The sequence below is a fragment of the Nerophis ophidion genome, linkage group LG17 (genome assembly GCF_033978795.1).
Source record: "Nerophis ophidion isolate RoL-2023_Sa linkage group LG17, RoL_Noph_v1.0, whole genome shotgun sequence".
NCBI classification, from domain to species: Eukaryota; Metazoa; Chordata; class Actinopteri; order Syngnathiformes; family Syngnathidae; genus Nerophis; species Nerophis ophidion.
This window is the reverse complement of record NC_084627.1, coordinates 14,931,024-14,945,802: the sequence shown is the minus strand read 5'-3', so window position 1 is coordinate 14,945,802 and position 14,779 is coordinate 14,931,024. Positions and strand designations below refer to the sequence as shown.

The 14,779-nt window shown below is 36.7% G+C and overlaps 1 protein-coding gene across 9 annotated transcripts in view; it reads right to left on the bottom strand.

Moving 5' to 3' along the window:
* The window catches only part of rgs3a (regulator of G protein signaling 3a), a 354,609-nt gene that overhangs the window by 132,267 nt on the left and 207,563 nt on the right, over positions 1-14,779 (bottom strand). The window contains exon 1 of one of the 9 annotated variants that reach the window (XM_061876393.1): positions 10,917-11,068. The exons of the other annotated variants lie outside the window; for them this stretch is intronic. The gene's annotated coding sequence lies outside the window, so the exon portion shown is untranslated. Of the gene's footprint in view, positions 1-10,916; positions 11,069-14,779 lie in introns of those variants that run through there. 9 annotated transcript variants of the gene reach the window in all.

Genomic DNA, 14,779 nt, shown 5'->3' with positions numbered 1-14,779 from the left:
ATGCGTGTATAAAGTAAGACGGATTATCTGGGGTTTTTCACAATATTATGCAAAAGCAACTTTTCTTACCTTCTGGTACCTGCTGATCTGTGTTTGGGATCTGCATAAGTCCTAAAAAAATGCGCGAATCCGCCTTTGTAGTCGGTGCAGACGCAATAGTTCATAAGCTTCTTATTTTTCTCTATCTTCTTTTTACAGGACATTCATTCTCCACTGTTGCCATTTCTAATTCAAAGTAGTGTAAAGTTCTTGCTTATATCTGTCAGTAAACTCGCCAGGTAAGCGCTAAAACATACCGGTGTAGTGAGTTTATATTATTCACCAAAGGAACTTTAGTTATTAGAGAGTTCCGTAGAACGGTTTTTCACGGGACACATTTCCGGTGTTGTTGTTGCACTAATGAGCCACGGATGAGGAGATGCTGCTCCGTTAATGATTTAAGAGAAGTCTGAATGTCATTAAAACAGTTAGCTCCATCTTTTGACACTTCTTCCACTCCCGTCCTTGCACGCTACACCGCTACAACAAAAATGATGGGGATAAGGTGAGGCAAGTAAATAAGACCGCCCACAAAACATTCTGAAGCAACTCTCAGAAAGCGACTTGAAGATGATCTGTAAAACATAATCTATGCAACATTTTGACTAAATAACCACCATTACATGTTGTGTAGACCAAAAGGAAGTGTTTTCCATTTAGAAAATATCCTAATAATATGACTCCTTTAATGCGCTTTATATCTGCGATGAGGTGGCGACTTGTCCAGGGTGTACCCTGCCTTCCGCCCGATTGTAGCTGAGATAGGCGCCAGCACCCCCCGCGACCCCGAAAGGGAATAAGCGGTTGAAAATGGATGGATGGGATGGATAATGCGCATATGAAAAAAAGATCGAAAATAGACCATTCATCGGCAGTGCACGTTATAATTCGGTGCACCCTATGGTCCGGAAAATACGGTATTTGTAGACTATTTTCTACAGCAATTGCTTTGTTATGATAATATTGGTGTCAGAAGTGGGATGGTCAGCTGTGAGGTACTAAGATAATTGGTAGGGGTTGGACAAGCTTTCAATAGTACCGTCACCAATGTTGTGTAGGCAACAGTGCTATCTTGCCAAACGGCCTGCCTTCTGGTGTCAGAAATGGTATGCGCGTCTGTGGCGCTTTTTGTGCGCAGTTGGAAGCAACTTCGGGACAGGTGAGCCCAGTAATGGCTGAGGCGGTGTACCAATTCACAGGTTTTTCCAACCATTCCAGTTGAGTGTGCTAGCTATTCCTTAAAAGATCTGTGACAAATGACGTCAGAAGTGGGATGAATAGCTGTGAGGCTGACAGTGGAGTGTCCCGTCGGAAGGATCTTTGATTCAGGTGAACCCAGAAATGGGTTTTTCACACTACGATGATTGGGATGGGGGACCAGTGGACAGGTTTTTTTCAACAACCCAGTAAAGCAGGGGTGCCCAAAGTGCGGCCCGGGGATCATTTGCCGCCTGCAGCTAATTGTTTACCGGCCCGCCACACATTCTGGAAATGCTAATGCAAAAATAAAAAAGAACATTAAAAATATTGGAATGAGGTGAAATCTATCAAGAAAAAGTTGCAATTTTGACAAAAAGCTGCCATGCAGGCTGTTTTTTTTTTCTTTTGTCTTTATTTTACCATGTAAAAAACATCTTTACCATGATTTGATTAACATGGACCCCCGACTTAAACAAGTTGAAAAACTTATTGGGGTGTTACCATTTACATGTACTGGGCAATCTACTAAATACAAGTTTCAATCAATCACTTATTTATTTTTAATTTTTTTTTTGCCATTGCTCCAAAAAAAAATAATGACACAATAATCTATGTTATAATGAATTATTTGCAAAGCCCCAATTAGTTCAAATATTTCACTTTAAAATGTTTTATGTGGTAAATATTGCATATATTGTGTAGTTGCCATATAAAAACATAAAAACATAAACGTTTTCTTTGACAAAAGAGCATAAAATAAACAAAATAATAGTTTAAAGGTAAAATCAACAGATATATCTGAAGTTGATCTCGTAATGTAAGTGTTGAAAGTAAAAAAAAAAAAAAAGTAATAATAATAAAAATGTATCACTTTATGATTGGGGCACCATTTTGGATCCCAAATATATTTAGTTGTATTTTATTTATCTTTTCACTGTGATTACTCAAAAATAATAAAGAATTAAAATCAATGGTGTCCTGCATTATTGACCTTTTAGGTCTGTAATTACTTAATACTGCATATTTCAGTTTTACTATAAAAACTTGTTTTTTTTGACAGGAAAGCCATAAAATCTTTCTTTTTAAAGTTGATATAAAGATTTACTGTAAGCGTTAAATAAAAAATTATAATTAAAATTTGACTTATTTTAACACTTTAATAAATGAGACCCTTTAAGGTCCCCGGGACCCCTAATGGTAAAATACATTTTAAAAATCCATATATTTTGTAATGGTTTGAAAATGAAAAATATCAAAATGGCCCCCGCATGCTTTAATTCTTCCATGTGTGGCCCTCAGTGGAAAAAGTTTGGACCCCCCTGCAGTAAAGGATGTTATTCCTCAAAGGGTTGTACGGATTCCAATGTGCATGTTTTTTACCCAACAAAGCCTGGTTAAGGGTGCTACTGCTCAGGGTTCTGAGATAAATGGTGTCAGAAGTGGGATCCAATAGGAATGGGGTTGATTACCATTTTATCACAGAAAAGCTGTATTTGGATACAGTTGTTAATGCTGGCAAAATATCATAATAATATTCCCCATTTGCAAATTTAACACACACCACTACCTTGTGTGTTGCTGTTTATTGTTCGGTAAGTCGACAAAAACTTGTACTTTTATTCAACAATTACGGCCGGATGTAATACCGATTTGTTATGGCCATATATAGATGGTCCATATAATTGAGGCGCCGTCTCCGAATGGACATATTACATGCACAGCAATGCACCGACCTCTCGATATCCACACACAGAAAAGCGATGAGGCAATCATTATCGTTTCATCCATCAGACCCGTCCATTTGGATCTTGCTTCGATGAGAGGATATGACACGCAACGGAAAAAGGGTGCAAGGCAACAAGCGGCGAACAGGTCGATGGATCAATGGAAACAAGGAGGTGCTGCCGTCATTGAAGATGCTCTACACAGCAACAATATGTCATAAACGTTAAGAGTTATTGAGGGATGTGTCATTCCATCATTATTAAAGTTCCTTAAGAAATAAATCAGCGGAGGGGCTGGTCTAAAAAGGCATTATTATAGACACTGAAGATTCAGTGGGAGAATGTCATTGACGTAACTTGGCTTTTTATGCGTGACGCCAAGCAGCTGAGGACAATGTGACCACTGAGACTGCCTGGAAAAAGGCCTTCATAAAAAGAGCAGTCTGTGTGTCTGCTTTTAGTGGAAGTGAACTGTAGACGACGTTGCATAGATTGGCGGAATGACGTCAAACATGGAGTCGTCTTCTGAAGTCTCTCGCTTTTTTAGACTATCACCTAATGGGGGTTTTGTCGATACCATTGACCATATATGGACAAGTAAGTTACTTTGGCGGGCCTCGATTGTAAATTTGTCAACACCTCTTCATAGTTTGGGTGGGTTTAAATAGACACACTGCAAAACTTCAGTTTCCAAAACGGACGGTAGTGAGACCGAAATAGGTCAGGGGTCGGGTTTTATCAGATTGGCATTTGTAAAAGTATAGGGTTGCAAAATCATGCGACATGATTTGTGGGGGAATAAATAAGGGTATAGGGGAATTTTCAAGGTAGAAGTTTAAAAAAATAAACAGATTACGCAGATAAATAAATGATAAATGGGTTGTACTTGTATAGCGCTTTTCTACCTTCAAGGTACTCAAAGCGCTTTGACACTACTTCCACATTTACCCATTCACACACACATTCACACACTGATGGAGGGAGCTGCCATGCAAGGCGCCAGCCAGCACCCATCAGGAGCAAGGGTGAAGTGTCTTGCTCAGGACACAACGGACGTGACGAGGTTGGTTCTAGGTGGGATTTGAACCAGTGACCCTCGGGTTGCGCACGGCCACTCTCCCACTGCACCACGCCGTCCGCAAGATAAAAGAAATAGTTTATAGCAAGCAACATAAGTGAAGCTAAAGTAATGTATTCTAGTATATCGTATTTTTCGGATTATAAATCGCCATTTTTTTCATAGTTTGGCCGGAAGTGCGACATATACTCCGGAGCGACTTAGGTGTGAAATTCTTAACACATTACCGTAAAATATTAAATAATATTACTCATCTCATTTGCGGAAGAGACGAAGAAAATGTCAGCAATCGTCACACACACGTCAACCGATAATAATTCGGCGGGGGAGGGTCATGGCAGAAGTGCATTGTGGGTCATGGGATGCTAACTGCTATATGCTACTGCCGTAGCTATTAAAGTATTAAAATCATTTCAACGTTGGCGGTAACTTATAAAAACTGAGAAGGGCGGAACAAAAATGGCACCGAAAAGGAAATCATGTACTGCAGATTACAAGCTGGACGTAGTGAAATATGCAGCAGAAAACGACAAGAGGAAGCGGCGACAGATTGTTTGGTAAACATATAGCATGTTCTGTATGTTATAGTTATTTGAATGACTCTTACAAAAATATGTTGCGTTAACATAACAGGCACCTTCTCAGTTGGTTATTTATGAGTCATATAACATTTTAAATTGCCTTTCAAATGTGTATTCTTGGTGTTAGGTTTTATCAAATAAATTTCCCCCAAAAACGAGACTTATACTCCAGTGCGACGTATATATGTTTTTTTTTCCTTCTTTATTATGCATTTTCGGCCGGCGCGATTTATACTCCGGAGCGATTTATAATCCGAAATATACGGTATGTATATATACATATTTATTTGTATTTTATTCAATAAATAAAGCCCAACAAATATAAATCAAAACTCGCATAAAAAGAGAAAAAAAGATGAAGATATATATAAAAATATACCAGTAATAAGATTTGTTTTTCGCATGAATATCAGTTTTTATTGTTATGCTTGAATAAATGTTCCTTAAAATGTGTATTTAATTCCATATATATTATATATATATATATATATATATATATATATATACAGTACATATATATATATATTCATTTATTTATATATATACATATATATACAGTATACATTTATATATGTATATAGACACACACACATATATATATATACATATACATACACACATACATACATACTAATATGTATATATATATATATATGCACACACTTACACTAATATACACATACATACTAATTATACATACATACATACATATATATATATATATATATATATATATATATATATATATATATATATATATATATAATCATTTTAAAGTAATAATATGTGATGTTTTATTATCATTATAATTCACTTGAAGTTTCAAGGACCGTTTTAAAACAGAAAATGTACTTAACCTTGTTAATATTTGTTTTTATTTCTAATCAATAAGGGACTTTTTATGAAAAACATACATACAGAAAAACGTACATGAAATAAAGAAAATGTAAAAAAAAAAAATCTAAGAAGATAAAAATAGTGTTCAAGTTGTTTACATTTACATTAATTTGTATACCAATAAAATGGACATCATTGCTTTAATATGTTTTTATTATTATTATTTTCATTATTAATAATATTATTATGTTAGTAGTAGCAGTAGTATTTGCAAATTCAATAGAATACTATATATACTAAAATATATATGTAAAATATACTAAAATATATATGTAGAAATCATGCAGAATATAAAACAATTGAAAAATAAATATATTTAAAAACAACAACAAAATGTAATTAAAGATAATAAAAATATATCTAATAAGGTGTGAGACAAAATATAAATATGTTTTCAAGTGCTGTTGTTGTATATCTCATTAATTTAAATTAATTTCTATGTTAATAAAATAATAAGAGTGGATATTTAGTGTGGTACATTATTTATGTGATGTTTTTAGTTACAATACATTTTACATTGTCCCATTGTTAGACGGACACTTTGTTAGAATTTTGCACGGATCTATTTTTTCTCCATTTGATTACAACCTGTGCCTACCAACAAACCAAACAACCCCACAAACACGTCAAACAACGCGCATCAACTTCCAATCCACCACTAACAACAAAGTGTGAAGCAACCCCACATTAGCAGGTGGCGCTCATCTGCACTTCAAAATAAAAAGTCGAATCGAACAAAACGGATCAAAAGAAGCATCTTTTTGGTTGTGATTTTGGGGTTGTGGAACAAATAAGAGACCCTGTCGTGAGAAGCATTGTTTTTCCGAGGTTAGTAAATAACAAACAGGTCATTTATTGGAGCTACAGCAATCTTTTTTTTTTTCCTGTCCAGCTACTCAGGCATATCATATGTAGATAGATGCCCATATCGCTGTAGAAATTTACTTTACAAAAAAGAAGTGTGCGATTCTTCTCTTATTGCCTTATTAGTATTTGATTTTATAGAATGGATTTCTACTATTTTTTGGTGCAGCCGGGCCACAGCAGGAGGGGATAGAAAGAGAAAAAAAGGAAGACAGAGGGGGAAATTGCTGGGACAAGAGGGGGATAAGACAGAGAGACAACATCAACAGCAAACAAAACAACATCAGCAAATAGGATACGTACAAATATGATGGTAAAAGTGATAAATAAACAATACAGAAATAACAATCAACATTATTACAGTACATATGGAGCAAAACAAATACTAATAGAAATAGCACTATTGATAATGAACAATAACAATAATTACCTCTGTTATCAACAATACAATTGTTTCATTTTTATTTTTTATTTTTTTTTGTCCTGTCCAGCTTCTCAGGCAAATCATATAGTTGATGTAGATGCCCATATCGGCTGTTCAGATTTACTTTGCAAAAGAGAAGTGTAGGATACTTCTCTTGTTGCCTTATTTAAATTTGACTTTATTAAATGTATTTATATTATCATTTGGTGCAGCAGGGCCGTAGCTGGAGGGGATAGAAAGAGAAAAAAAGGAAGACCGAGCGGGAAATTGTGGGGATAAGAGGGGGATTAGACAGAGAGACAAAAACAACAACAGCACACACAACAATGACAACAAAAACAACAACAACAATAGAACAACACCAGCACACACGATATGTACAAATATGATCGTAAAAGGGATAACAAATAAGCAGTTAGTGAAATAAATAATAATATAGAAATGACAATGAGCATTTTTACACTAAAACTGGAGCAATACAAATACCAATAGAAAAAGCGCTATTGATCATGAACAATACCAATAGTTTACCTCTATTTTCAACAATACAGTTGTTCAAATGCTACAATACGTATACATAATGATAGCTAGAAAGATAATAAAAAAATAAATGAAATAATAAAAAAAAGGAATACCGAAAGATGGAGGGGAAGAGAGAGAGGCAACCTATATTAATCTTGTAGATTGTTATAGTAACAATGGGTTAAGGTTTGTCCATATGCCATGTGTTACTCAAACAATACAATTGTTTCAAATGCAACAAAGCATAAATGTAATGATAACTTGAAATACAAAAGAAAGCAGATAAATGGAGGAGAAGAAAGAGAAGCCAACTATATTAACCTTGTAGATTGTTATAGTAACAATGAGTTAAGCTTTGTCCATATGCCATATGTTACCCAAACAATACAATTGTTTCAAATGCAACAATGCATATATGTAATGATAACTTGAAATACAAAAGAAAGCAGATACATGGAGGGGAAGAAACAGAAGCCAACTATATTAACCTTGTAGATTGTTATAGTAACAATGGGTAAAGCTTTGTCAGCGTCCCATTTGTTACCCAGTTTTCCCCTAGGGCAACAACGTTAATATATGTTTGATGAAACGTGATTATATGCATGAGTGTATGTATGTTTATGTACATGTATATGTACAGTATGTACATGTATGTCTGTACAGTGAATATATATGTACAGTTGTCTAAGACAGTGGTTCTCAAATGCGGTTACGCGTACCCCTGGGGGTGCTTGAAGGTATGCCAAGGGTTAAGTGAGATTTTTTTTAATATTCTAAAAATAGCAACAATTCAAAAATTCTTTATTAATATACAGTATTTATTGAATAATACTTCAACAAAATATGAATGTAAGTTCATTAACTGTGAAAAGAAAAGCAACAATGCAATATTCAGGGTTGACAGCTGGATTTTTTGTGGACATGTTCCATAAATATTGATGTTAAAGATTTCTTTTTTTGTGAAGAACTGTTAAGAATTAAGTTTATGAATCCAAATGGATCTCTATTACAATCCCCAAAGAGGGCACTTTAAGTTGATGATTACTTCTACGTGTAAAAATCTTTATTCATAATTGAATTCAAGAAAGACCACTACAAATGAGTAATATTTAATAAATAAGAAACTGATGACATGCTGTATTTTACTTCTTTGTCTCTTTTTTTCAACCAAAAAAGTGTTGCTCTGATTAGGGTGTGTACTTGGATTAAATCAATGTTCAAAGGGGGTACATCACTGAAAAAAGGTTGAGAACCAGCGTTAATATATGTGTGATGAAACGTGATTATATGCATGAGTGTATATATGTACATGTATATGTACAGTATGTGTTTATGTATGTCTGTACAGTTGTCTAAGAGCTTATAAATCACATCATTGCTGTGTTTGTGTGTGACAATTGACACGACTATCGATCGAAGACACGGACAAAGAATGAGAGCATTACAGCGGAAAGTGGTCAAATCATTAGTCGTGTATCAGCAGACAACAAACACACCCTAACCCTACTCAAAATAAGGGAATAATCCCCATAATTCCCCTGGTGAGGACACTAGAAAGTCAATTATAGCCAAGTGTGTTTCCTGTCCCCCTACCCCTCCGTTCACTTTAACATCTCTTTAGAGCAGGGGTTACCAACGCGGTGCCCGCGGGCACCAGGTAGCCCGTAAGGACCAGATGAGTAGCCCGCTGGCCTGTTCTAAAAATAGCTCAAATAGCAGCACTTACCAGTGAGCTGCCTCTATTTTTAAACATTTTTTTATTTACTAGCAAGCTGGTCTCGCTTTGCTCGACATTTTTAATTCTAAGGGAGACAAAACCTTAAATAGAATTTGAAAATCCAAGAAAATATTTTAAAGACTTGGTCTTCACTTCTTTGAATAAATTCATTTATTTTTTTACTTTGCTTTTTATAACTTTCAGAAAGACAATTTTAGAAAAAAAAATACAACCTTAAAAATGATTTTAGGATTTTTAAACACATATAACTTTTTACTTTTTAAATTCCTTCCTCTTCTTTCCTGACAATTTAAATCAATGTTCAAGTAAATTATTTGTTTTATTGTAAAGAATAATAAATACATTTTAATTTAATTCTTCATTTTAGCTTCTGTTTTTTCGACAAAGAATTTTTGTGAAATATTTCTTTAAACTTATTATGATTAAAATTCCCAAAAAATATTCTGGCAAATCTAGAAAATCCGTAAAATCAAATTTAAATCTTATTTCAAATTCTTTTGAATTTCTTTTAAAATTTTTGTTCTGGAAAATCTAGAAGAAATAATTATTTGTCTTTGTTATAAATATAGCTTGGTCCAATTTGTTATATATTCGAACAAAATGCAGATTGGATTTTAACCTATTTAAAACATGTCATCAAAATTCTAAAATTAATCTTAATCAGGAAAAATTACTAATGATGTTCCATAAATTATTTTAAATTTTTTTCAAAAAGATTCGAATTAGCTAGTTTTTCTCTTCTTTTTTTCGGTTGAATTTTGAATTTTAAAGAGTCAAAATTGAAGATTAACTATGTTTCGAAATTTAATTTTTATTATTTTTTCCTGTTTTCTCCTCTTTTAAACTATTCAATTAAGTGTTTTTTTCATCATTTATTCTCTACAAAAAACCTTCCGTAAAAGGAAAAAAAATGTACGACGGAATGACAGACAGAAATACCCATTTTCTTATATATATATATATATATATATATATATATATATATATATATATATATATATATATATATATATATATATATATATATATATAGATGTATTTATTAAGGTAAATTGAGCAAATTGGCTATTTCTGGCAATTTTGTTTAATGTGTACCAAACTGGTAGCCCTTTGGCATTAATCAGTACCCAAGAAGTAGCTCTTGGTTTCAAAAAGGTTGGTGACCCCCTGCTTTAGAGTCTTCCAATGGCTATACCCCCTTCTCTCTGGCAGCGCGCAGGGCTAATCCATGTCACTTGCAGCTGGGGGGAAAAAAAACAGCCCAAACAGCTTTGGGGGACACAAACAGTTGTTTTAAAAGAGCCGAGAAAAGAGTGGTATTGTTGCAAAATGTGGAAGAAAGAACACGATCAAACTCCTTATCCGTCAAATACACTAACTAACACATTTTACACATAAAATAGGCGATGTACGTCATGCCTGCGTACAATATCACAACAAATGGCAATCATATAGTTATTTTCAGTATTATTAGTACACAAAGAATAAAACCAACTACAACAAAACTCTAGCAATGCATAGCAGCCTGTTGTACGCCCAAATCTAAAGAAAATACATTTTACCAGGTATGATGCCTATAAGCTACTGTTTCAAACATTTTATTGGTTTGCAAACAATATTTTTTTGGACCAAATTAGGTAGAATTGCATCACTTCTCACGGCACACCAAACAATATCTAACGGTGCACTAGTGTGCTTGAAAAACAGTACAGTAACCCAATGAGAGCTTTATTGCTTTTCCCTGCTATCTTTCCATCTGACCAAACCCCTCCCTGCCTCCCGGCGGCAAAAAAATACAACAACCACCTCATGAGCAACACTTTTTCCTAATCTCGAGTCAAACACCAACCTGTCGAGAGGAAGTGGTCCAAGTTACAGTCCACTACAGCGCAGATCAGAACACATCCCCCATTAACGTGGCCTACTTCCTCTTCCGTCCAAGTGGCGCGAGTGAGAGCGTCGCCGCGTGCGAGGATCGTGTCGGTGTGGGCTCGGCCAACGGAGGGAGAACAGAAAAAGAGGATGGAGGTTGTAACGGAGGCAGGGAGGAGGGTGGAAGGAGTTGTAAGGGGGGAGAGAGAGAGAGAGAGAGAGAGAGAAGAAGAAGGAGGACTCCCAAGTCTTTTCAGGAGAAGATAACCAGAGGAGACCGCTCAGTGTGTACATTTTTGTGTGTGTGTGTGTGTGTGTGTGTGTGTGTGTGTGTGTGTGTGTGTGTGTGTGTGTGTGTGTGTGTGTGTGGGCTCTTGTATTTCTACCCTTCTTGAGACATGAACAAGGTAAAGTACCTACAACATGAGGGACGGTGACCAAGTTAGGACCGAAATCATGGTCCCAATACAGAAAACCATTGCATCTAACAGAGAGCCAAATACTAGAGTCCGTGAACATTGCTCCAAAGTCAGGATTTTTTGTTGATTTAATGTGTATACATAAGTAAACACTGACAGGTGTCTGCATCTAAGGCTATGTCTACACTAAGACGGATTACCCTTAAAACGAATAACTGTTTAGCCTAAGCCCTGTTTCAGCCACACAAAACTAGCATTTAAGGTCCCCCTCCATGGACAAATTTTTACACGGGTAAGTGCGTCGTGTATTTCTTGAATCTCCGGCTCTTAGCTTTGTATGTGTGACGCTTGGCGGGCATTGTGATACGAGTGGTGCTTCTTCCAAGACGCAGATCGGGTTCGGACACACCGAACAGGTAAGAAGTAATGATTTATTAAAACTAAAAACAGACCAGGAACAAAAACACTGGGGCTAAGGCAGAAAAGGCAAACAAAGAGCTGCTAGCATGTGAGCTAGAGAAACAAACAGAATACTTGTTCGAGGCACAACAGGCAAAACAAAACACTAGCATGGGAGATAGGAAACACAAAAGGCTAAGCGTGGAAGCTAGCGAGTCCAAATACATGAAACCGAGTCGTCACTTGTGAACACAAACCGTATATAACACAAACTAACGAGGAGAGAACAAGTGAACGGAAAAGGCAGGCTTAGATAGAGTCTCTGATCAAAAACAGGTGTGCGAACAAGGCAGGTGAAACATCAGGTACCATGGTGACGAAAACAAACAAGGAAGTGCCACCAGGAAACTTAAGGCAAACGTTAGCAGAACATAATAACCAGGAGGACTCAAAACCTGAACATAACAAGATCCGGGCAGCGGATCGTAACAGTATGGACTCATTGAATCGTTTACAAAGTGAGTTCGGATAGGAAGTGACGCCAGAAAGACCGCGCCACAGCCAGCTTCGCAATAAAGCGGTTTCGTAACTCGGAGCTAAACACTGGAAATATGGAGGCGATTCATCCCGACATGCTCATGTTTCTCCTTCCTCTACATGTACGGACGCTTTTGGAAATCACACAAGAATACCTTAAAGGGGAACATTATCACCAGACCTATGTAAGCGTCAATATATTCTATTGATGTTGCAGAAAAAATACCATATATTTTTTTACCCAATTTCCAAACTCTAAATGGGTGAATTTTGGCGAATTAAACGCCTTTCTGTTTAGCCCTTTTGAAGCGATGACGTCAGTACGTGACGTTGCCTAGGTAAGAAAGCCGCCATTTTCATTTTCTCAAACACATTACAAACACCGGGTCTCAGCTCTGTTAGTTTCAATTTTTTCGACTATTTTCTGGAACCTTGGAGACATCATACCTCGTCGGTGTGTTGGCGGAGGGTGTAACAACACTTACAGGGAGGGATTCAAGTTGCACCAATAGCCCGAAGATGCGAAAGTGACAAGAAAAATCTGCCGCCAGACCCCATCGAATGTGCCGGAGTGTCTGCACATTTTACCGGCGAATTTAAGACAGACATGGAACAGAGATGTATGGATAACCTGCAGATGCATTTGCAACGATGAAGTCAACGAAATCACAAAGGTGAGTTTTGTTGATGTTGTTGACTTATGTGCTAATCAGACATATTTGGTCGCGGCGTGACTGCCAGCTAATCGATGCTAACATGCTGTTTAGGCTATAGATGTATGTACATCTGAAAGTATATTACTTTTCCTTCCACCCACATTTAATGCAAAAAAAACACTTACCAATCGACGGATTTAAGTTGCTCCAGTGTCACAAGATGCGAAAGTCCTGATCGTTTGGTCTGCACATTTTACCGACGATGCTAACGCAGCTATTCGGCAATGCTATGGCTATGAATAGCGTCAATAGCTATTCGCTCAATAGCTTCAGTTTCTTCTTCAATACTTTCATACTCCAACCATCCGTTTCAATACATGCGTAATCTGTTGAATTGCTAAAGCCGCTGAAATCAGAGTCTGAATCCGAGCTAATGTCGCTATATCTTGCTGTGCTATTCGCCATTATTTGTTTACATTGGCAGCACTGTATGACGTCACAGGAAAATGAACAGTGCCTTCGAGAAAGTGAAAATAAGGCACTTTAAAGCTTTTTTTAGGGATATTCCGGGACCGGTAAAATTTTGAAAAAAACATCAAAAAATACAACAAGCCTCTGGGAACTGATTTTTATTGTTTTTAACCCTTTTGAAATTGTGATAATGTTCCGCTTTAAGAGAAAGCGATTGCAGCTATTTGGGATACAACACTTCTCAGACGGCAAGAGAACTTTCCAATGTCTAGGTCAGCTGGGATTCAACTTAGCGAAAAACTTTGTCCATTTGTCAAAGGAGAGTCAACAAGAACCTGGCCATCGAAGGAAGACTACAGAAAACGGCGAATGCTTTTGGACTGGCAAATCAGACTGTACCAGTTACTGTCAGCCATGTATGTCTAGGTCCAGAGTATCTAAAGTCACCAAAAACGGATGGACAATGAAGGTGAAGGCAAAAAAGTTAGGAGTGTCCTGCGATATATTGAATGCCCTGAGAATACTTGTCTCATACAGTCTGTGACTATGATCTGTGTGCAATTCAGTTGTGTGCATTATTCCACCCGAAAGTGGACTTTAGTCAAGCCAAGAAATCAAGGGCCTCTTTGTGGATAAGGGACAGATATCTAGATCCCTAGATTGATTGTTGTCAAATGTTCTTTATCACATTGTATCCTTCTGTGTCCAATAATGATTTGATTAATTTATGATGGCTCAGGTGTGATTCACTACAATAGGGCCCCACAGCACACTGGATTCCAGTTAACTGAAATACCACAACACTGGATATTGTTCAGATAAGTTACATTTAAGAACTTGCGCACAAAGCAACACTGGAGGTGACTATGACGTGCGCATTTTCCGCCATGCGTATTAGGTCGCGCCGCGCCGGCAAAATAAGGGTTGCAGGGGGTCTTAAATGACCATTGTGTGTGTGTGGACAAAGGTAAGCCAGCTTAGTGTAAACGGAGCCTAATAGAGAGCCAAATACTAGAGTCTGTGAACATTGCTCCAAAGTCCGGATTTTTTGTTGATTTAATGTGGATACAAAAGTAAACACTGACAGGTGCAAAGGCAACAATACATGATAAAAGAAGACGGGAGCCAAAGAAGGACTTCCCTATTCATCCCCGAAAAAAACCTGCCAACTGATTTTACGACTTCCGGTGCTGACGTAAGACAACCCGTGTCAGTGGCCTAGTGGTTAGAGTGTCCTCCCTGAGATCGGTAGGTTGGGAGTTCATACCAAAGACTATAAAAAAAACAAACGGGACCCATTGCCTCCCTGCTTGGCACTCAGCATCAAGGGTTGGAATTGGGGGTTAAATCACCATAAA